Source organism: Lampetra planeri, chromosome 3 (genome assembly GCF_965212315.1).
Source record: "Lampetra planeri chromosome 3, kcLamPlan1.2.h2, whole genome shotgun sequence".
NCBI lineage: Eukaryota > Metazoa > Chordata > Hyperoartia > Petromyzontiformes > Petromyzontidae > Lampetra > Lampetra planeri.
Window position 1 is genome coordinate 19,341,741 of NC_136109.1, and position 23,634 is coordinate 19,365,374.

At 48.0% G+C, this 23,634-nt stretch overlaps 1 protein-coding gene across 5 annotated transcripts in view; it reads left to right on the forward strand.

Annotated features, from left to right (window-relative positions):
- LOC144739853 (uncharacterized) overlaps positions 1-23,634 on the forward strand; it is a 63,561-nt gene that overhangs the window by 27,158 nt on the left and 12,769 nt on the right. For all 5 annotated transcript variants that reach the window (XM_078622760.1, XM_078622767.1, XM_078622754.1 and 2 more), the window contains one exon: positions 9,109-9,212. The gene's annotated coding sequence lies outside the window, so the exon portion shown is untranslated. The remainder of the gene's footprint in view (positions 1-9,108; positions 9,213-23,634) is intronic.

The window sequence follows — 23,634 nt, forward strand, 5'->3', positions numbered from 1 at the left end:
TGAGGTTGTGTTAACGCGAGGTTGTGTTAACGTGAGAGTCTCGGGAGGATGTTGGTGGTGGTGAGGTTGTGTTAACGCGAGGTTGTGTTAACGTGAGAGTCGGTGAGGATGTTGGTGGTGGTGGCGAGGTTGTGTTAACGTGAGAGTCGGTGAGGATGTTGGTGGTGATGGTGAGGTTGTGTTAACGGGAGAGTCTCGGCGAGGATGTTGTTGGTGGTGGTGGCGAGGTTGTTGGTTGTGGTGGCGAGGTTGTTGGTGTTGGCGAGGTTGTGTTAACGCGAGGATGTTGTTGGTGATGGCAAGGTTGTGTTAACGCGGAGTTGTGTTAACGTGAGAGTCGGCGAGGATGTTGGTGGTGGTGGTGATGGTGAGGTTGTGTTAACGCGGAGTCGGTGAGGATGTTGGTGGTGGTAGAGAGGTTGTTGGTGGTGGCGAGGTTGTGTTAACGCGAGGTTGTGTTAACGTGAGAGTCGGGGAGGATGTTGGTGGTGGCAAGGTTGTGTTAACGCGAGAGTCGGGGAGGATGTTGGTGGTGAGGTTGTGTTAACGCGAGAATCTCGGGGAGGATGTTGTTGGTGTTGAGGTTGTGTTAACGCGAGGTTGTGTTAACGTGAGAGTCGGGGAGGATGTTGTTGGTGGCGAGGTTGTGTTAACGCGAGAGTCGGGGAGGATGTTGGTGGTGATGTTGAGGTTGTGTTAACGCGATAATCTCGAGGAGGATGTTGTTGGTGGTGAGGTTGTGTTAACACGAGGTTGTGTTAACACGAGGTTGTGTTAACACGAGGTTGTTGGTGGTGGTGAGGTTGTGTCAACGCGGTGAGGTTGTGTTAACGCGGAGTCGCGTTACGGGGGCGAGCCGAGCGTTTCGAGTTAATAGGCGCTCGCTAACAGAGCCTATTGCGTGACCGTAAGTGGCATTCTGCAAAGACAAAGACCCCCCGTATAGCCTCGACTGACTTCTTGGGGCAAGTGCTGTGAAGCGAGCACCTATGAAAGAGGTTGGTGTGGCCAGGACAACGCGTGGCCGTCTTTGTCTTCAATGGTTCCAGGTCGACGATGATGATGACTTACACACCGCACCGGTTCTAATGTCACTCGCCAAGCGAACTTGGGCAGCGGCGTTCGTGCGTTAACCACTGCGCCACCGCTCCCATCTCTCTCCTAGGTCCACTCGGCCTCAAATGAGTACCTGGTGCGGTGTGTAAAACATCGCCAACTGGGAAGACAAAGGCGGCCGGGCGTGGTGTTGGTCACCCACCCCCTCGTGTGCCGTGCAGGGCTTTGATAGGTGCTCGCAAACAGCACTTGCCCCAATAGTCTGTTGCAGGCTATATGGGGGTTCTTTGTCTCCATGATTACAGATACTCTCACACACGATACACATACACACGATACACACACACACGATACTCACACACACGATACACACACACACGATACACGCACACACGATACACTCACACACGATACTCACACACACGATACTCACACACACGATACACACACACACGATACACACACACACGATACTCACACACACGATACACTCACACACGATACACACACACGATACACACACACACACACGATACTCACACACACGATACACACACACACGATACTCACACACACGATACTCACACACACGATACACACGATACACACACACACACGATACACTCACACACGATACACTCACACACGATACTCACACACACACGATACACTCACACACGATACACACACACACGATACACTCACACACGATACTCACACACACGATACACTCACACACGATACACACACACACGACACACTCACACACGATACACACACACACGATACACTCACACACGATACACTCACACACGATACTCACACACACACGATACACTCACACACGATACTCACACACACACGATACACTCACACACGATACACACACACACGATACACTCACACACGATACTCACACACACGATACACTCACACACGATACACACACACACGACACACTCACACACGATACACACACACACGATACACACTCACACACGATACACACACGATACACACACACACGATACACACACACACACGATACTCACACACACGATACTCACACACACGATACACACACACACACGATACACACACACACGATACACACACGATACTCACACATACGATACACACACACACACGATACACTCACACACGATACACACACACGATACACTCACACGATACACACACACACGATACTCACACGATACACACACGATACACTCACACACGATACACTCACACACGATACACACACACACGATACACACACGATACACACACGATACACTCACACACGATACACACACGATACTCACACACACGATACACACACACACGATACACACACACGATACACTCACACACGATACACACACACACGATACACACACGATACACACACGATACACTCACACACGATACACTCACACACGATACACTCACACACGATACACACACGATACACACACGATACACTCACACACGATACACACACGATACACTCACACACGATACTCACACACACGATACTCACACACACGATACACACACACACGATACACACACACACGATACACACACACACACGATACACTCACACACGATACACACACACACACGATACACTCACACACGATACACACACACACGATACACTCACACACGATACACACACACACACGATACACTCACACACGATACACACACACACGATACACTCACACACGATACACACACACACACGATACACACACACACACACGATACTCACACACACGATACACACACACGATACACACACACACACGATACACACACACACGATACACTCACACACGATACACACACACACATGATACACTCACACACGACACACTCACACACGATACACACACACACACGATACACACACACACGATACACACACACGATACACACACACACGATACACACACACACGATACACACACACACGATACACTCACACACGATATACTCACACACGATACACTCACACACGATATACTCACACACGATACTCACACACATACAATACACTCACACACGATACACTCACACACACGATACACACACACACGACACACACACACACGATACACTCACGATACTCACACACACGATACACACACACACGATACACACACACACGATACACCCACACACACACACGATACACCCACACACACACACGATACTCACACACGATACACACACACGATACACTCACACACAGCTGGACACAGCACGGACGGACAAAGATCGCCCCCCCCCCAACAACCCCGTATAGCCTCTTAGCAGACTGTTGTCGAGCACCTCTGATAATGAAGATGAACCGCGCACAAGTAATGGTCACTGTGCACGAACATCATCGATACGTACGAGGATGGAGCGAGCGGTGGCGCAGCGGTGAGCGCAGCTGTGCGACGTGCCCGAGTGCCCCCGCCCCCCCCGATTCCCAGGGTCACGGCTGACATGAGTGGCGCTGAATTTCGGAGTCGATCCCGCACTGACCATCGGAGGTTGAAGGATGGTCAAATAGCAGCTCCCCCGATCACCGACACAGCGTGGAGAGAGAGAGAGCAAGAGATAGAGAGGCCTTCATCTTGCACGGGATTGATAAAGGGATGTAAACTCAATCTTAATTTTAGAACTTTCGTGACTGCAGGAATTATTATTTGGTTCTTTCGGTTAAGTCACGTCTAAAGATAAAATAATAAATTAAATTAAATAATAGAATACGAATCGGGATGTAAACTTTTAAAAAAAACAATACCTACTGGCATTGTCAGTCTTCGCAGTCTACCCGCGATTCGTCGATTTTCAACTCGAGTCTTATCCCGTGTCGGGGTTTATGCCGTCGATAATGTTCGTGTGTTTCGTCTCGCTCCTCTGCATGATGAACTATTACGAGCCTATTTCATCCACAGCCCTTTGTCAATCCTCTGCCACCACTCTGCTTTAGTGCGGGTTGATGGAAGGAGGGGAAACCCAGAAACGATGCAAACTGCAGCGCTGGCCACTGGTATTGGCCGTGGGCACAAATCGAGCTCAGCTGGTCGGTTTCATGCAAGTGTGAGCGCATTTCGCCATATCATTGCCAGTATATACTGTATGTACAATCACTTTGATATATTACATGGCTAGTCAATGATCCCCCGCATAGCCAAGTAGAATGTTTGGGCAAGTTCTGTTAGCGAGCACTTTGATGCACTTTGATACAGTACACTCACAAACGCAGACACAGATACGCAATCACACAGGTAAACATTGATACATACACCAACACATACACGATACACTCACATTTACATAGCTGCATATTTACTGTATCCACTCAGACACACCCGGATACATATACACAATTGCACAAACACGTGCTTTCTGTGGACTTTGGTGTATTTATGCGTATTTGTATCAATGTGCGCGTACATTACACGAAGAGCGTATTACACCTACGTACACAACTATGAATTCATATGCATACTCTCACAGAAACAGTACACTGTAGGGAGCAGTGGACATGAAGGGTCACATTTCGTTCCTTGCACTGGGGCCCATGCCAACTATGCTACCACCAATATAACTATAATAACCTGTAGAGTCATTTCAATAATACATGAATTTCATCTGCAAAAATAATGTCAGTACTGTCTCCCGTCGCAGGAATGTGGAATTTCGGCTACTGGGGCAGAGCCGACATCAAAAATGAAGCAGACACTTTGTTTTTTTTTACTTTAAAAATATAAAAGCCACGTAACTTCACACGGCGTAGAGGAGGAATTGATAAAGGACTGTGGAATTATCATCATTACAGCACAGTCGTCTGTAAACACAATATACAGTGGTGGCCCTTTGAATAGACTGCTGTATGGAATTGGCCAGAGATCCCAATGCAGGACCCTCTTGAATAAGAGAGTCTTCAAACTCGGTGATGTTTACTTGGATGAACACAGGCCATGAGTACTGGATGTGTCACGTGGACTGGTCACCTCCACGGGAACATGGGATTTCTACGCCACAGGGTTTCACAATGCTCGCAATTAGCTGCCATCTACTGGCCACACCTCGCTGCCCCCACGTCTATAGACATATTAACCAGGCTCAAAACTGGTTTTCTTCGGAAATCCCAGGAGGTCGGGCGCTTTGATGGTAGTTTTTGCTGTGTGTAACAATACTAATGGCTCGCGCATTATGACATTACAGTATTTGCAATATTATAATCTGGCCACGTGGTAATCCCTCTCCATAGGGAGTCCAGCCTGGGTCCCAAGCCACTAGCGGTGCGAACAACATCCCCACATTTAGGTCCAATCAGCCACAAAGCCAACAACATGCGATGGTCCAAACGCACTGGTGGGTGCCTACGTGGTTAAATAAAGGACAGGGAGTGACTTTCGCGAAAGTTAATGGAGACGCTCATGCCCTGGGATACGTTACATTGTTCGCAATGTTTTTTTTGACATTTAACACGTTCCCGATGCCAGCATCACTCCACTGCTGGATGAGGAGGGCCTTCCCTCGGCGTACGGTTCGTGTAGCCTATTCGACCATACTGCACAGCGGAGTTTCAGTGAGGAGGCTGGTTGGAATTACCGGCGACACGTCGAACTGTCAATGTGGGTTTACTCTCCAACACACCGGTGTGCTGGACGAGTAACTCATTGGGCATGTGTTGACGTGGCAAACCTTACTAATTGCCTGTGTCGGGTGGTGGCGGGTCTAACGACACACATTGACGCGATTTACCCTAAAAAACCTTTATTATGGAGAAGAGAGTATAGACGGATCAGCGTACAATAGATATTGCTACACTGCACTCTGCAGCTGACCATGTAACTCTACAACAGCCCACAGCACCTGAGGTTTAATGCACGGTGAGGCCGCACATCCAAACACTCTCCAGGCTCAAAAAATCCTGCTTAGCTTTTGAGATCTTGACGAAATCTGGCGGGCGATTTGATCGCCTGTATGGAGACGTGGCCCACACGTGTCTCCCGGGTCTCGGCTGACACCAGCAAGGGACTTGCAAGACGGTCAGCACAAAGACGGCGCTAACATTGTACCCTCGCTCATCGGCCCCAAGCTAACTGTGGGAATCCAACGTTACCATGGCGGACGGCAGATCACCCATCAAGCAGTCGAATGGATTACTGTAATCGAGTAATGTGACTCTTGAAGGGCCGCTGGGCTATGAGGTGGAGAGCAGCCGGCAGCACAACAATGGGCGTTCGTGAACCCATCTGTGTGGCGTTATCCCCTCGTTCGAACAGCATTTCTCTGGTTAATCAAATGTCCTTCCACGCGCAAACCACGATTGGGAAAATAATTGGCCAACGTTTGACAATTGTAGGGCCCTCCCGAAGACGAATCGTGAGAATGAGGCTTTTCAACATAAATAAATTGAATAGTCACTATGATTATGTGTACACATGGCTATGTGGCCAATGGTTAGCTGGCAACACGCTCATCAGACAAGGAAGCGCTGTGAATGAAATCAGCTGCTGAGCTCCATTGTTTTTAAACGCGTCTCTTGTGTGACTGTGAATTGGTGTGGTTGTACACAGTATGTCTGTCTATTTAGTGGTGTGTGTGTGTATATGTGGTGTGTACACATTGGTCTGGTAGTGGGGTATGTTTTTGTGTACATTGTAGGAGCGGTGGCACACTGGTTAGCGTTGACTCTTGACTATATTTGTTCGTGATGAATTAGAATTGCAAAAATAATTAGATGTGCGTGTCTATCTGTGCGTTAGCAGTTGGCCGCTCGAATTTAATGCTGCCCCTACTGGACATCGGTGAACAAGAGCTTTATAGCTCATCGGATTCCTCCAGCATTCAACATTTTGATTCTGATAACATCAGTGGCGAGTGATTCAAACATCAGCACTGGGGCCTGGCGTGGTGCTGGCCACACTACGACTTAATCTAACTATCCCAAGCTAATATTGTATATTTGCTCGCTAACAACACTTGCCCCAACAGCATATGTAGGCTACACGGGGGATCTTTGTATATGTGTGGTGTGCGCATTGCTGGTATGTGTATGCATGCATATGTATTCATAATCAATGTTTTTGGGTTAGATCGCCTTATTTATAATTGTGTCGTAACTCTCCACCACCCGACACGGCCAATCAGCAAAAACGTGTCATGTTGACAAAAGACAAATAGTTCACTGCTTGATTATGAATAATATTGGTCGCGAAAGCCTACGTGTTAAACTATGCATATGTTTGGCTGCGTTGGATTTTGTTGTATTTGTATACGAATTATTACCCTGCGCTATATGGTTCCGATTTTCTTCTTGGCGCGCGATGTGCAGACTAAAAAGTTGGCAGAGACAATTCTCAAACTGTGCCCCCTACCGACTGCTCTCGACGATTGTCATCTCGGCGCGGAGTCGGCTGAACACCGCCACCTAACGTCCGCGTTGGCGAACAGTCGCGGCCGGAGCGGCATCGTTCCCGAACCAGCGCCCCCTCTTCCAGGCTGCGGGTTTGGCAGAGGTCGCATACGGGTTTTGATTCCTTACCCGTACCCGTACCCAGCCGCACCAGGGTCGCAAACGGGTACCCGTACCCGGCCGGGTAGGGTACGGGTACCCGGCCGGGTAGGGTACGGGTACCCGGCCGGGTAGGGTACGGGTACCCGGCCGGGTACCAGTACCCGTGCCCGATACCCGGCCGGGTACGGGTAGCCGGGTATCTGGTACCTGATTACGACCTCTGGGATGAAGCCATGTTGCAGGCGCGGGTGGGTTGATTCTAGGAACTTGAATTGTGAGAAGAGACAAGACGTTGGGAAATGAGTGACAAACGGTTACTCACCAGTGACTCACGGTCTACCCGTACCCGGCCGCACCAGGGTCGCAAACAGGTGCCCGTACCCGGCCGGGTACGGGTAGCCGGGTATCGGGTAGGGTACGGGTATCGGGTACCCGATTGCGACCTCTGGGGTTTGGCTACCAGCGGATTGATCATTGCCTTGCTCACTCACACGAAGAAGCTACCACAGGTGTCCCGGTTTTCACAGAGGCTGTCACCGTGGTATCTCGAAGCTTTGGTGAAATTTGTGATTTTGTCCTGGATTACATCTGCTTCTGGCCTCGTGTTCGACTCCTGCCGACTTACTTCGTGGGCGGGATTGGTAAAGGAGTGGGTGGACCCCTATGAGCATTCGGCGGTGCTAACGTCACAATGAGCCTCGTTCCTGTAGTGGTGGGGCACAGGTGGTGCATCTGCCAGTCAACTCCGTCAGTCAAACCATGGATCCTGGGTCTGTCCCGTGACCTGCCAGCGAGCCTTCGCCACTTCACGTGACCTCAAAGTGCACCTAGCCTGGCATCAGCGCTGCGGTGTAGTCGCCGTCCTTCGTGGCAAACGGCGGCTGTTGTTGTTGTCGTTAGGTGTGGTGGGGGAGGTGGGATGCTTGTGGGAGGGACTACCAGCTCACCATATGATTTGCCTGTTGAGCCTCCCAGAAGTTTGCTGGCATTTCAGCAGGGCAGTTAGGTAGACCCGCCCACAGGCGATAGCATCGCCCAGGTGAGAGGTGTGGCAATGAAATGCTGAGCACTGCCAGAGTGTCACGGTGGCCTGGGACAGGAGGTGAATATTTAGGGCAGGCGAATGACGCGCAGTGGCATCCTCCCAAGCAGCTTCTGTGATGGCACGCTCGTGAAACACCAGAAGCACCCACCAGTACCACCCACCAGTACCACAATAATCTTTCTGGACGTGGCGGTGGCGGTGGTACACATTCACACACCAGTGTCTTTTTAAGGTCATGCGATTGGTGGATTGTGCCGAGTTAATCTGTTGCACTATCAAAATCTCCACTGGAGCTGTGCACTTTTAAATGATCTCGATTAAAAACTCATTTCTTTAGAACTGCGTTTTGTGTTTAGTTTGTTGTTCTTCCACCGCACCGCCAATTAGCACGGTTGGCTTCGTACGGTGCGAAACAAGTTCAACGTACATACACCAATAGCCATGTTCAATCCACTGTTGTTGTATGTAGGCCTCTACAAGTCGATGCCGCCCCACATGGTCTTGGGATGCCATAAGCCACCATGCTGACGAGCTGATCCCCTCACTCCGTCTCCGCAGTGGACATCCCTCCAGGTGTGTTCCCTCGTTTTGTTGCCACTCCACCGTGAGTCGACCACCAGCTATTGTCCCTTCTGGTGACGTGTTGTTGTGTCCTGCCCAAGTTCGCTTTTATCTGCAGCCAATATGACATCCCTCCTTTGGTGTCATTGCCAGTAAGCATCCCTCCATTCTTCTGCGTGTACTTTTCAGTTTTTCCATTTTGTCAGTGTCCATGTTTCTGAAAATTGGCATAGCATGTGTAATGTGCGCCCATTGAAAACTGTCATCGTTGGGCACATTAGTTTTTTTTATTTAATATCAAGTAACATTTTACAAAATTACCCTGACCTTGTCTTGTTCACATCTGTGTTACATAATTGTGATCATGGTCCACCTTTAATATTTTTTTTAGATATACATACTCAGTTGTGTCTTCCAATTATGTCCCTACAATAAATTTTGGTTTGTTCAACAAAATTGTTATACATGACTTTTTTAAAATATATTTATCTTTGGCCCAATGTTGCAACCTTCTTTGCTTAGTTTTTCAGTTATTTCTTATAATTCATTTCCATTGGACATGGTAACGACTATCAGACGTAACATCTAAGATTGTTTATAATTTCTCAATGTGTATATATACGCCTTCATTTCTCATCTACCAACTTCAGAATTTATATTATAAGTGTCACTGTCAATAACCTTGTTGGGAGCATATCTCCTTGCTTGACTCCTCTGTGTTATATTACATTTTCTACATGCAGAAGTATTATAACTCTTCCATTTTTGTAAATAGTTATCATTGTTCATATTGGTAACTTTAAAGCCTCTTGTGAGAGCCTGGATGACTGTATCAATCTTGATTTGAAGCTTTCGTGACTGCAGCAATCCATCCTCTTTGGTTCTTTCGGTAAAGTCACGTAGGTAGAAAAAGGAAATAAAATAATAAAAATAATCTATCACGACGTTTCGATCGCAACACAAGCGGTCGTCCTCAGGCGGAGAAAAGAATCCAGCCGTGTAACTGCTGAACCAGCGAGAGATATGATTTATTTTCTTTTTCTACATCCGTGACTTTACCGAAAGAACCAAAGAGTATGACTACATCAGTTTCCATGAATCATATGCGTTTTCATAGTTTGTGAAATGCAGGCATTATGGTATTTGATATATTTTCTTTCATATGATGGAATGTATGTGGTGAATGGTGGTAAAAAAACTACATTTTTGTTCTAAATCCAGCTTGCTCAAGTGCTTGATTTTCCTCTAATTCGTGTTATTTGGCTCTCTATGCTCTATATGAACATTATATATACGTATAACAGAAGGCTCATGGATCTATACATTTTTGCAAGTAAGTTTTGTCTCAGTTTTTTAATGGAACGATTGAGACAATAAAAATGTCTAATTTATGTGTAAGCTTTAGTAAATAGTGCCGCTTGTTTGTATCCAACAGCTGTTCTGTGCTTCAATAATGATGTCCAGTAATTTCGTTTTTGGGGGGAACTCTGTTTTTTTTGTCATGCCAAAAAAAGAAATGAGCATAAAAACAGAGAAAGGGAAGTTGATGATTGGCAAATCGCAAAGACTAGCCCTGAGAAAGAAAGATGGAACCATAACCAATGGTAAAGACAGTACCATGAACATAGCGGAGGATCTATATACGGATATCTATCGCAAGCACATATCTCAGGAAACATTACTTTTCAGTTAAGAATGTTCCAGATTTCAGACTATATGTACATTATACTGGTAGGAACCTCCTGGTTACACCAGCCCACAGGGGATTATTGTGTCCGTCCGTCGTGCAGAGAGGGGCTGGGTGGGGAGGGAGGGGCTGGGTGGGGAGGGAGGGGCTGGGTGGGGAGGGGCTGGGTGGGGAGGGTGGGGAGGGGCTGGGTGGGGAGGGTGGGGGGTGGGAGGGGTGGGGCTGGGTGGGGAGGGGCTGGTCACCCCGTGGTGCCCTATTTGCGGAATACACCACGCCGCCGTTGACCCTGGCCATTGACCGAGCAACCCAACGTTCCTACCAGCTCCCTCCGCAGCAATGTGTTATGTATTTGTGAGTTCATGGGGTTCCTGCCATACTTAATAACTGGCCAAACATATGAAGAAAACAACCTCTGAATTATGTTATTATAGTTGCTATTACTATATTATTAGTAGTGTAATAGTTCTTGTAACATTCAAAGAGGGAGAAAGTCAAAGACAGAAAAACGGTGTGAAATAGAGACAAGTTGGCAGGCTCAGATACAGAGAGAGTTGGGCAAACAGACATGAAGACTAACAGAAGGACATGAAGAGATCGTGATACAGAGAGACAGGGAGCCACAGAGACAGACACGGAGACAAAAATACAAGTTCAACTTGAACGTTTTATATCGAAGAAACTGACTGTTCAAGCAAAACGTGTCGGGAATCAAGTCTTAACTCGCACCCACCTCAAAAAAATGTATCTCATTTGGAAATTCGATAGTCGTAATATAAACACGATCTTTACACCTATTTTAATAAAAACAAGATACCTTGCGCAAGACTAGTAAGCGGTGGTGCAAACTTGTGCAATGCTGTGATTCAGTGCATTGGGGTGAGCGGTTCTTCAACTTCAGCCGCAACAGTTTGGAATGCTGTTTTAGGATTTGTTTGGCACACACCACATCATCTCGCCTTGTTTTGTATGTAATTAAATTTCAACCTGTTCATCAAATCATCGCAATACTGTATAGGGGTACAATAAAACATGATTATAGATCGGCATACCTAGTGCTCTGGTGCTGGTGCCTTACACCCATACTTCGAGTCAACCTCGCATCGTTCAGAAAAATGTAAAATAAAAAATGAAGCCCTGGAGGTAAGGGTTGGTGGACCACGCAGAGATGTGTGAAACTTCTAAATGCACATGGTTGCAAGGTGGCCAAGATACGGCAATGCAAGCAGACTCTTGAATGCATGTGTGTTGAGCTTTTGGCGTTATCATCTCTTGTTGTGTACGAGTTCTTCTCTAGGTTCCCCAGTTTTGTCCCAGGCACAATATACTCGTATGTAGAATTAATTAAAAAAAAAACATTATAATGTAGGACTCTCCTCTAGTCGAATATAATGGAAGTTTTCACTCCAGAAACTTGAGACTTGGTAAGGCTTTCCCTTTTAAAATAAAGGGTATTAATGCATTCGTTTACAATTACATTTCCAGTCCTCTGCCAATCCAATGATGGATTAAGTTCCTCTCGCTGTCGGGGTTTGGCCAAACTTCACTGCTGTGGTTAGTGTGCGTTGGTGTGTGAAGAGCAGAGGTGGGACAAAGTCATTGTTATGCAAGTCCAAGTCGAGTCGCAAGTCATCAAATTCATGACTCGAGTCTGACTCGAGTCCAAGTCACATGACTCGAGTCCACATCTCATAGGTGGGACAAAGTCATTGTTATGCAAGTCCAAGTCGAGTCGCAAGTCATCAAATTCATGACTCGAGTCTGACTCGAGTCCAAGTCACATGACTCGAGTCCACACCTCTGGTGAAGAGCCCAGGGCTGATTCGGATATCATTCACCACTCACATTAACCTTACAATATATCATTATTATCATGACTATATATAAAAAAAACTCGTAAAATGTATACGACGCAAATAATTTAAAAGTGGTGTCATTTTCTAAATCCCCTTCTAATGACTGTAGAGAGACCCAGTGAGACGGGGACAAGGTGAGAGAGACACAACACATAAATGTTGGGCCTCAACAAAATGGCGACTCCCATGCACGTGTGTTTGCCTGAATCCCATGCCCACAGAAGCCACCGTCTCCACAAGACACTGCGTTTGTTCGATCCCTTTATGAGAGTGTATAATGTACAGTAGTGCTTTGTAAGGGTGCGTGATTGAGAAGGAAAAATAGAGTTTGCGATTACAGTGATTCGCTCCAAGTGACATCACCACTGTATGAGTGACGACACACCGCACTGTTAACTCCACCATTAACAACCGCCAGTAACAGCAGGGACATCAGTGCACCGTCTTGCAATCAGTGATCAGTACCAATAGCTTGGCTACACTGGTAATATTACAGCACTACCCTTATTAACAATACAATTAGCATCACTACATTTACTGATAGAATTACATAATAAATAAATAAGTTGTATCATCACAGTGTCACTAGACTTACTACCACAGTAGCAATTTACATGATTAATGTTATTACTGCACTACCACGATAATATATACTAGTTATACTACAAATGTTTAGCTCTAACTACACAAATTACATCTTTACACTCTCACCTTTATTACAATATTAACATGACTTACTAAACTATAGTAGTCTATTAAAATATACAAGCTAATGTATAATCACGGTAATATAAATATTACATTACTATTCACTCGCATCACCGCACTACTCGCATAACTACACTAACTGTCAAAAAATGGAATTGTGAATAACTACTGTAATACAACATCAACATTACACCACAGTAATTGTGCGATATCTCAATGCTGGACAGGTTTTATTGACCTTCGTGCTTATCAGTGAGCCACCACTACTCACAGCATCGCATATGGGTACTAGTATGATTTTGAAAAGAGGCATACACCACGTGCCTGGGATATTGTAAATGAAGATTGGATAAGCAGTTTTCTAGCCAATAAACATAATTATGTTATTTTATACCTACGTGACTTTACCGAAATAACCAAAGAGTATATAATTATTGGGTCAAAGCTAATAGTTTGTTTTAAATTAATATTAAACCTGGTTCACCTAAACAACACATGGTATGCTTTCACATGACTCATTCTTGAAATTTGCTGGAGTGGTTTCGAGGGAGCACTTCTCAGGACAAACTTGCAGGCAAACGTGAAGATTACCCGCAAATTTATGTAGATTAGTGAAAAATGGCTGCATGTGTGTGTTTTTTATTACATGATCAAAATAGAAAAATCCTCAAGATTTTGACAGGTAATGAGAATTAACATGCACAAAGATGCAAAGGGTACCCATGCGGTGCACAATCTCCAAATATATTCACAAGTTGTTCCCTCGGTTTTGTACGAATTCTCCACAACCACTCCAGTTTCTTCCTGCAAAGCAGCAACAACAAAGAAACACTCGCTAAAGAATTGGCCAAACCCCACGAAGTGCAGGACTCAAATAAAATCGAGTTTTTAGACTCCTAAAACCTTTCCTAGGCGAGTAAATCATAATATCTGTCTCCTGCGTTTCAGTGGCTAAACTCGGCCAAGTCTTTAGGTTTACGACCAAATCACATTGGCCGGTTGTTGGTAGCTAAAATTGGCCAAACCCCACTTTGTGCAGGACCCAAATCAAATCGAGTTTTGAGACTCCTAAAACCTTTCCCAAGTCGAATAAATAATTATGTCTGTCCCCTGTGTCTCGGTGGCTAAACTCGGCCAAGTCTTAAGGTTTACGACCAAATCACATTGGCCGGTTGTTGGAAGCTAAAATTGGCCAAACCCCACTTTGTGCAGGACCCAAATCAAATCGAGTTTTGAGACTCCTAAAACTCGATTAAATAATTATGTCTGTCCCCTCTGTTTCGGTGGCTAAACTCAGCCAAGTCTTTAGGTTTACGACCAAATCACATTGGCCGGTTGTTGGTAGCTAAAATTGGCCAAACCCCACTTTGTGCAGGACCCAAATCAAATCGAGTTTTGAGACTCCTAAAACCTTTCTAAGTCGAATAAATAATTATGTTTGTCCCCTGTGTCTCGGTGGCTAAACTCAGCCAAGTCTTAAGGTTTACGACCAAATCACATTGGTCGGTTGTTGGAAGCTAGAATTGGCCAAACCCACTCTGTACAGGAGCCTCATCAAAGCGAGTTTTGAGACTCCTAAAACCTGTCCTAGATGCGTAAATAAAGAGGTCTATTCTGGCACCTCGGTGTCTTAACGCAGCCAAGTCTTAAGGTGTGTGACCAATAACATTGGTCGGTTGTTGGAAGCGAAGCAGGTTGAAGCCCGGTTAGATGGGTGATCAGTCAGACTACGTGACACACTGACACACTATCACACATACGGTACGAAAGAAGTTCAGCACACAAACTAAAACTGTAACAGGCAGTCACATACACTAGAACCCTCTGTGCTTCATAGACAATACATCACACACAGACTCTTTAAGAGCCAAATATTACATCACACACTATAACACACTGCACTTGATAATAAATCAAAAACGCGATAACAGTCAAACACTACAATCACAGACACTAACATATGCATTACTCGCATACAGACACGACACATGGACTACATCACTCACTGTAACACAGACACTCCACCTCACATCCTATCACCCCACAAAAACAAAGATAGCCTTAACAGACTGTTGGGGCCAGTGCTGTTAGCGAGCACCTATCAAGGCGGAAACGACTTGATAGGTTGGGTGGCCAACACCACGCCTGGCCGCCTTTGTCCCCCCAGTGTCGATGTTTATAACACACCGCACCAGTGACTCATTTGAGGCTGAGTCGATCTCGGGGAGGCCCAGGACCGGTTCAGATAATCGTCACTGGTGTTGGCCGTGAGCAGGAATCGAACTCGGTCGCCAGGCTCGTAGTGCAGCGCCCGAACCACTGCACTACCGCTCCCCATACTCAACCACACACTTAGACACACACTATAACCCCCTCCACACACACACAGAAACACCACCACACAGTCAGACACACACTATAATAACCTCCTCACACACAGACACTCCACCAAAGAAACACCCCCCCCCACACACACAGACACACACTATAATAACCTCAATACACACACAGACACTCCACCAGACACACACTATACCCCCCACCACACACTCAGACATACCCTTTAGCCTCCACACACAGACACTCCACCACACATCAGTCACACACTACAATAACCTCAACACACACGCAGACACTCCACCAGACACACACTATACCCCCACCACACACTCAGACATACCCTTTAGCCTCCACACACAGACACTCCACCACACATCAGACACACACTATAACCTCCAAAGACAAAGCTCCCCCGTATAGCCTTAACAGACTGTTGGGGTAAGTGCTGTTAGCAAGCACCTCTGAAGGCTGGCACGGCACGCGAGGGGGTGGGTGGCCAGCACCACGCCCGGCCGCCTTTGTCTCCCCCTGTGGCGATGTTTTCTACACACCGCACCAGGTACTGTACTAATTTAAGGCTGAGTCTACCTAGGGGAGGCTCAGGACCGGTTCGTCACCGGCGCCGGCCGTTAGCAGGAATCAAACCCGGGTCGCCAGGTTCGTAGCGCAGCGCCCTGACCGCCTGCACTACCGCTCCCCGACACTCCATCACACACTCCATCACACACTCCAACAACAATAACCGTCATTCGCAACTAAGTAGCGGTGACGTCACCACGACGCTTGTGCCAGGCTATGTGAACGTTGAGGCCACGTGAAGTGTCGAACGCCCGCTGGCAGGAGGTCACGGGGCAGACCCAGGTGCCACGGGTCGACTGACTGAGATGACCGAGATGACTGGCTGATGCACCACCTGTGCCCCCTACTGTGCCAACTTGCTGTGCTTTAGCACCCGGCGCTCCGCTCGATGTGAACGTCACTCCACCGCCAGTAGCGTCCTTCACGAGCCTCCTCCACTGAGGCCGATCTTGACACCGCTGGTACCAGTCATCGGCAAGTCCACTCAGCTCCACATCCTCCTGTATCACATGACTCCATCTCTTCTCTAGCCCGTGCCAAGCCCGTTTAGCCCCCTCTATCCGGCCGAATAAAAGCGGTTTAGGCATGCGGTGGCTGGGCATGCGGGCTACATGACCCAGCCAATGCAGTCTTGCCTGCTGGAGGAGCTCACCGATTAGACTTTGTCCAGATCTTTAAGGAATTGTGAGCTCCTCACACAAGCCAGCCTGGTTAAACCCAGGATGGATCGTAGGCAGGCCAGCCTAAATGTTTCAAACCGGCGAAGATGTTCCATTAGGGGGGTCCACGTTTCGCAAGCGTAGAGAAGGGAGGGAATGACTGTGGCCAAGAAGACCTGAAGCTTCGTGCGGAGTGACAGACCAGGTAGCTTCCACACAGCGTTACGCAACCGATGAAAAGATAATGCCGCTAGACTGATTCGGAGTGAGACCTCTGCTGTCAAATCGAAGCTGGTCATGAGCACACTGCCCCGTTATGGGAAACTCTCCACTCTTTCCACAACTGCCCTATCACCAATTGGGAGTTGTGGGGGTGGAGTGTCCATGATACAAAATACCCAGGCAGGTGCTTAGTTTTGGTGGGGTTGATGGTAAGGCCCCACCTCTTAGTGGCAAGCTCCAGGTTCAGCAACAGCGCCTCCAACTCCTCCTCTGAGTGAGCAGCAATTACCAGATCGTCGGCATACATAACATGGTTGAGACCGCACCTGGGCATTGATCAGCCTCCCATTGTATCTGTACCTGATGGAAATTATTCTGGTACAGCTATTGAAGGCTTCACGAACTATGTGGTCGAAATAGATGTTAAATAATGTGGGAGCCAGAGGACATCCCTGTCGCACCCAAGGTGAACAGGGAATGGCTCTGACTCCCGGCCACGTAGTTTTACCCGGGCCCGCTCACCATCATGAAGGTCCTTAATGATCATGAGCAGAGGGTCAGGGACTCCGAAAGCACGAAGAACAACCCGGAGCCCAGGCCTACTGATGGTATCATAAGCCTTGACCAGGTCAATAAAGCAGAGATGTAGGTCTTGTTGGCATTCCCTACACCTCTGCTGTAGCAGACGGACAGAAAATATGGCATCTGTGCAGGACCGCTCTTTCCTGAAACCGCATTTGGGCTCCACAAGCCTCTCCTCAGCATGCCTAGCAAGGCGATGTTGAATAATCCTTGCAATGACCTTTCCCGGCACACTGAGGGGTGAGATGCCCCTGTAGTTGTTACAGTCTGTGCGGTCCCCTTTCTTAAAGAGGGGGACCAGGGCATCCTTCCAATCCTGTGGAACCCGTCCAGTGGTCCAGACTGTTGTTATGATGTCATGTAGGGTAGTCTGTGCACAAACGCCACCCTCCCTCAGCATTTAACTTGGGAGATCATCTTTGCCCGGTGCCTTTCCTGGTCTCAGACTCCAGATCGCCTTCAGTACTTCCTCAACAGATGGCACCTCATTTGGGTGACTTCTTTTTCCAATATTTTGTCCCACGATGTTTTCACCAAATCTGCAAACCTGGTCCTGGGAGTCGGATATTGGATCACCGTTCTTTCTCCAAATGATGGTAATAGGTGTGGCACTGCAGGTTACTTTTTTCATGGAGTTAAAGAGCAACTTGTGATCGCGGGCAATTGAGGCAGACTCCATCTCCCCAGCAACCCGTGACCACCACCCATCCTTGCAGCGCCTCATGGCTCTCTGAATCTCCGAGCGAAGGCTGCGGTAAGCCTCATTTTCTGATGTGGGATACTGCAGATGGTGAGAGTGGGCCTGTCACTTTTTCTCAGCCAGCCTGAACATCTCCTCTGTGAGCCAGGGTCTCTGGGGGAGTCTGGACCGTGTACCCAAAGCAGCCATTGCAGCCGCATGAGCTACAATCCTAAACCTCACCCATTTCCCCTCGACATCAGGATGAGTGGGGGACGATGCCAACCCCAGCCGCAAGCGATGATGAAATTCTCGCAACTTTTATCAGCTAGCTGAGACCATACCACTATGGGTTTGAATGGGGTCCTGGGTGTACACCCACCACCGGAGTGGAAGAATGGCAGGCGCATCTTACAGATGACAAGTCGATGGTCAGTGGGTAGATCAGCTCCACGGTAGGTCCTGGTGTCAAGGACATGGGCCCGCATCCGCTGTTTTGTCACTATGTAGTCCAGAAGATGTTCTTGCTTGGACCCGGCATGCATCCATGATGTTGTGTGGATGCGCCGATGCCGGAACAGCGTGTTGGTAATTACAAGCCCATAGGCTGCACAAAAATCGAGCAGCCTCCTGCCGTTGTTATTGAGCTGATCTGGCCCATGCCTTCCAATCACTCCAGACCAAGTGGCAGCATCATGACCAACTCAGGCATTGAAGTCACCCAACAAGATGACTCTATCCCGAGGGGCCACTTTAGCTTGCACCTGTGACAGGAAGTCGTAGAAGGCATCTGACTCATCGGCCTTGCCTGCATCCCTCCACGGATGTTCGTCTTCGGTGGGGGTATAAGCAACCACGACCACCACTCCTCGCCTCTGGTTGATGGGAAGGCGAGCCCAAAGTAGCCTGGGGCTTACAGCTTCCCACACCTCTCCGCCACGCTCCCACGCCCCCTCCATTCTTTTGGTCAGAAGAAGAGCCACTCCCTGTTGTTTGGCAGTCTCCTGCCCCGATTAGAGGCAGGAGCCAGAGCCGGTCCACCGGACCTCCTGAATACCACAGAGATCTAGGCGGTACCGGTCCAGCTCCCGACAGAGGAGTGGCAGTCTCTCCTCCCCAGTGAGCGTTCGAACATTCCACGTCGCCACCTGTGTTGGGTTTTTGTTGTTTCTGGAGGAGCCCCGAGGGTAAGGATTCAGTCTCCTGGCTCCACCAAATGGGGTTTGGCCAGGAGACGTCATAGACGCCTGTCCCCCCGGGGCCTCCGGCACAAGCTTAATTAAATTTTTTAATCGTGGTTTGGTGGTAATTAATTGAAGGTGGAGGGGTTACCAGCCACTCGCTCCCGTTCAGAGCCCCCATTTGGCCGCTGTGGTGGTTACAATTGCCATGAGGGGAATGGCCAATCTAAGTTGGCCCTCCCCCCACGGCACTGCCCACCACAGCGTTGCCGTCCGGCACAAACGAGGAGGTAGGGGGTTGTTTTTGACGGAATGGTGAGGATATGTATGTAACCTCCACACACACACAGACACTCCACCACACACTCTCAAAAAGCTATAACCCCCACACACGCAGGCACTCCACCACACACTCCCACCCATGTACACTCCCTCGCACGTGCCCGTGTGCTCATTTGCATGAACCCGGTGAACCCGCCTTGCGAAATGTAGGGCGCAGGGGGGAGAAGCTGGGAGGGAGTGAGGAGTTGGGGGGGGGGCACAGCGCGGGGGGGGGGGGGGAGCACGTGGGGGAGGGAGGAGGGGACGGGTGAGCGTCTGAAACAATGAGACGGGCGGGATCCCTGGCGGTGATGGAGTGAGGATGGGAAGGGTGAGGATGGGAAGGGTGAGGATGGGAAGGGTGAGGATGGGAGGGGCGAGGATGGGAAGGGTGAGGATGGGAAGGGTGAGGATGGGAGGGGTGAGGATGGGAAGAGTGAGGATGGGAGGGGTGAGGATGGGAAGGGTGAGGATGGGAAGGGTGAGGATGGGAAGGGCGAGGATGGGAAGGGCGAGGATGGGAAGGGCGAGGATGGGAAGGGTGAGGATGGGAAGGGTGAGTATGGGAAGGGTGAGGATGGGAAGGGTGAGGATGGGAAGGGTGAGGATGGGAAGGGTGAGGATGGGAGGGGTGAGGATGGGAAGGGTGAGGATGGGAGGGGTGAGGATGGGAAGGGTGAGGATGGGAAGGGTGAGGATGGGAAGGGTGAGGATGGGAAGGGTGAGGATGGGAAGGGTGAGGATGGGAGGGGTGAGGATGGGAAGGGTGAGGATGGGAAGGGTGAGGATGGGAGGGGTGAGGATGGGAAGGGTGAGGATGGGAAGGGTGAGGATGGGAGGGGTGAGGATGGGAGGGGTGAGCATGGGAAGGGTGAGGATGGGAAGGGTGAGGATGGGAGGGGGTTGGGGGGAGGCGGTGAGGAGAGAGGAGGGACACGGTCGGACTGGTGGGACCACGTGGGGTGGTGAGGGGTTAAATGGTAATGGTGAGGATAAGAGTGGGAGGGAGTGGTGGTACGTGTATATATGTAGAACTTCTCTCCCACCGTGCGTAGCCAGCCGTGCTAATCGGAGGTGCGGCAGATTTTCGAGGGGTGAGGATGTGAGCGGTGAGTGGTGAGGACAGAAGGTGGTTACGGGGTAATGGGTTGATAGTGCAAGGGGTGGCTGGCTGCAACGTGGACATGAGAGAGTGGTACAGCAATAGATTCTTGATTATATCAGTGTGGATGCTTGCGTATGTTATCCCTTCTAATGCATTGGATGTTTTGTTTTTGTCCGGGTACTGTGGTTACCCCCATATGGAGATGACGAAATGGGAAATGTCCAAACATTACCTTGCAGAATCCTCCAGAGGGTCTTAAGACTTAGTGAGGCTTTTCCAGCATGAATTAAGGCATTAATAGTATGTGAAAGGTGATTAATGAAGGGGGTGATGGCAGATTGCTGAGATGTGATATTTTACTCGTAATTAACTCGATCGAGGTGGAGTTGTGGCACGGTGATTAGCACACTGCACTATAAACCTGGCTAGCTATGTTCGATTCTCAGCCACGGCCCAACATTCATTGGTGTGTGATATCTGAACCAGAGTGCTATCCAACGCTCGCTCGGCCGGGGAGACTCTTTGACTTAAAGAATATGCACAAATACAATGGACACACCCACATAGTTGCGACACACATGCAACGGCAAAGACATATTTAGCGATAATGGAATTTCCAGATCTGAACACGACCTGGGCCCATCCCTGCACGAGTTTAATCCGGTTTCTCCAGACAGTGAAAATCTGCGTCTCTGAAACTGTTCTTAGACCCAACAACATCAACAACTTGCATTTAAATTGCACCCCTAACTTGACAGGTTTTCTATTTTGGCATTTTTCGACCCTAGGTGAAACTCCAGCTGATGGTAGCTGTCCCTTGTGTTGTGAGCCGGCCTTGACATTTAATTTATGGGGTGTGACTTTTCACTGTGATCCCAAACCTCCCATGATCATCATTATTTCTATCACCTGATGTCACATATGTTACGTTCTCTTTAAAGGGGTTGGTCAACAGAAGTGGAAATTGCACTCTCTTGCGAGTGGAGGCAAGATGGTGCTTATTTCTTTTTATATACCTTCGAGCAATATGATGATGTCATATCATCCCACTGGGGGGTTGAGTATCTGAAATCCCAACTTTGCAACTCAGTCGTGTGCTCTCTGTGCTTGCAGTGACACATGTTATGTTGGTGTTATGCAAACAATTACATGAATTTGTTTAATAAAAATCCTAATTGAATAACTCGTGTACATACGAATCGTATTCCATCGTACGCAACTGTGGAGGGCAGGGGTTGGTGGATCACGCAGTGATCACCCTGCGCCGTGAGGACCCCCGAACGCAATGGCCTGCGAGACGGCCATTACATCGCGGCACGGCAAGATGGGTTCCAGGCCTGTGTGCCGTGCGTTCTAAGGATTATCCCCTCGTTTGCATGAGGTTTCCCTAACCACTTGTTTTCTTGCCCACAAAATAGAAGGAAAAAAACCCTCAACAAAGACTTTGCCAAACATTCCAACGCAGCAGACTCTTCAAAACGAGTCACATGACTCCAATGCACTTGGGGTATTCACAACCGGCAAAACATTTACTGCCATTACCTTGGTAGGGCAATGGCATAGAGTTATAACCAGCCATAGAAAATTGAGTTTACTGAAAAGTGCATTTGGGTGGAGTGGTGATTGGTCTAGAGGGCACACAACCTTGGGAAATTCTGTAACCTTTGTCTGCTCTCTGAGGGTAAGTTGCCAGCCCTGTTGCCCAATGTTGGTGCAGTGGGCAGATTTGTTCCAGATTTTGGTAATCGTTTACATTTTTTGTCGTGGGTGAAGCCGGCGCAGCAACTGTCGTTGGCAGCGATTGTCCTAAACACTGCACATTTTGTCGTGGTCTTCAGGATTTTCCTGGGCAGATAAATCACTTTTAATGAGAAGTCAACGTGTATATTAAACATGTCTTGGTGGTGGGCATGAGGGTGGCAGGGGTTAGCGTACTATGCTATGAACCCTGCCACCTGAGTTCGATTCCCTCTCCATGGTTAGCATCGGTACTGAGTGAACTCTCATCTTGTCCTCGGCACTGACCAGCATGGTGAATTCACATTACTGATGCTTTCGATTTGAAGCTTTCGTGACTGCAGGGATTCATCTTCTTGGTTCTTTCGGTAAAGTCACGTAGAAGGGAAATAATAAAATAATAAAAATAAAACATAAAATAATATAAATAAAACATAATAAGATAATAAAAATAAAACTTATTAAAAAACTAAAAATAAAACATAATCAAATACAATTCTCACGACGTTTCGGCCACAACGCAAGCAGCGTTGTGGCCGAAACGTCGTGAGAATTGTATTTTATTATGTTTTATTTTTATTATTTGATTATTTCCCTTCTACGTGACTTTACCGAAAGAACCAAGAAGATTACCGATGCTCATTATCAGCTCAAAGAGATAGTTGGCTTAATCCAGGACTGGAATTTGAATTAATTAAATGAAAATCACTGTGCTCATGGAGTGAGGAAAACTGCACAAATGAGACGGAGCAATTCCTTTCACGCGTACAAATGGGTG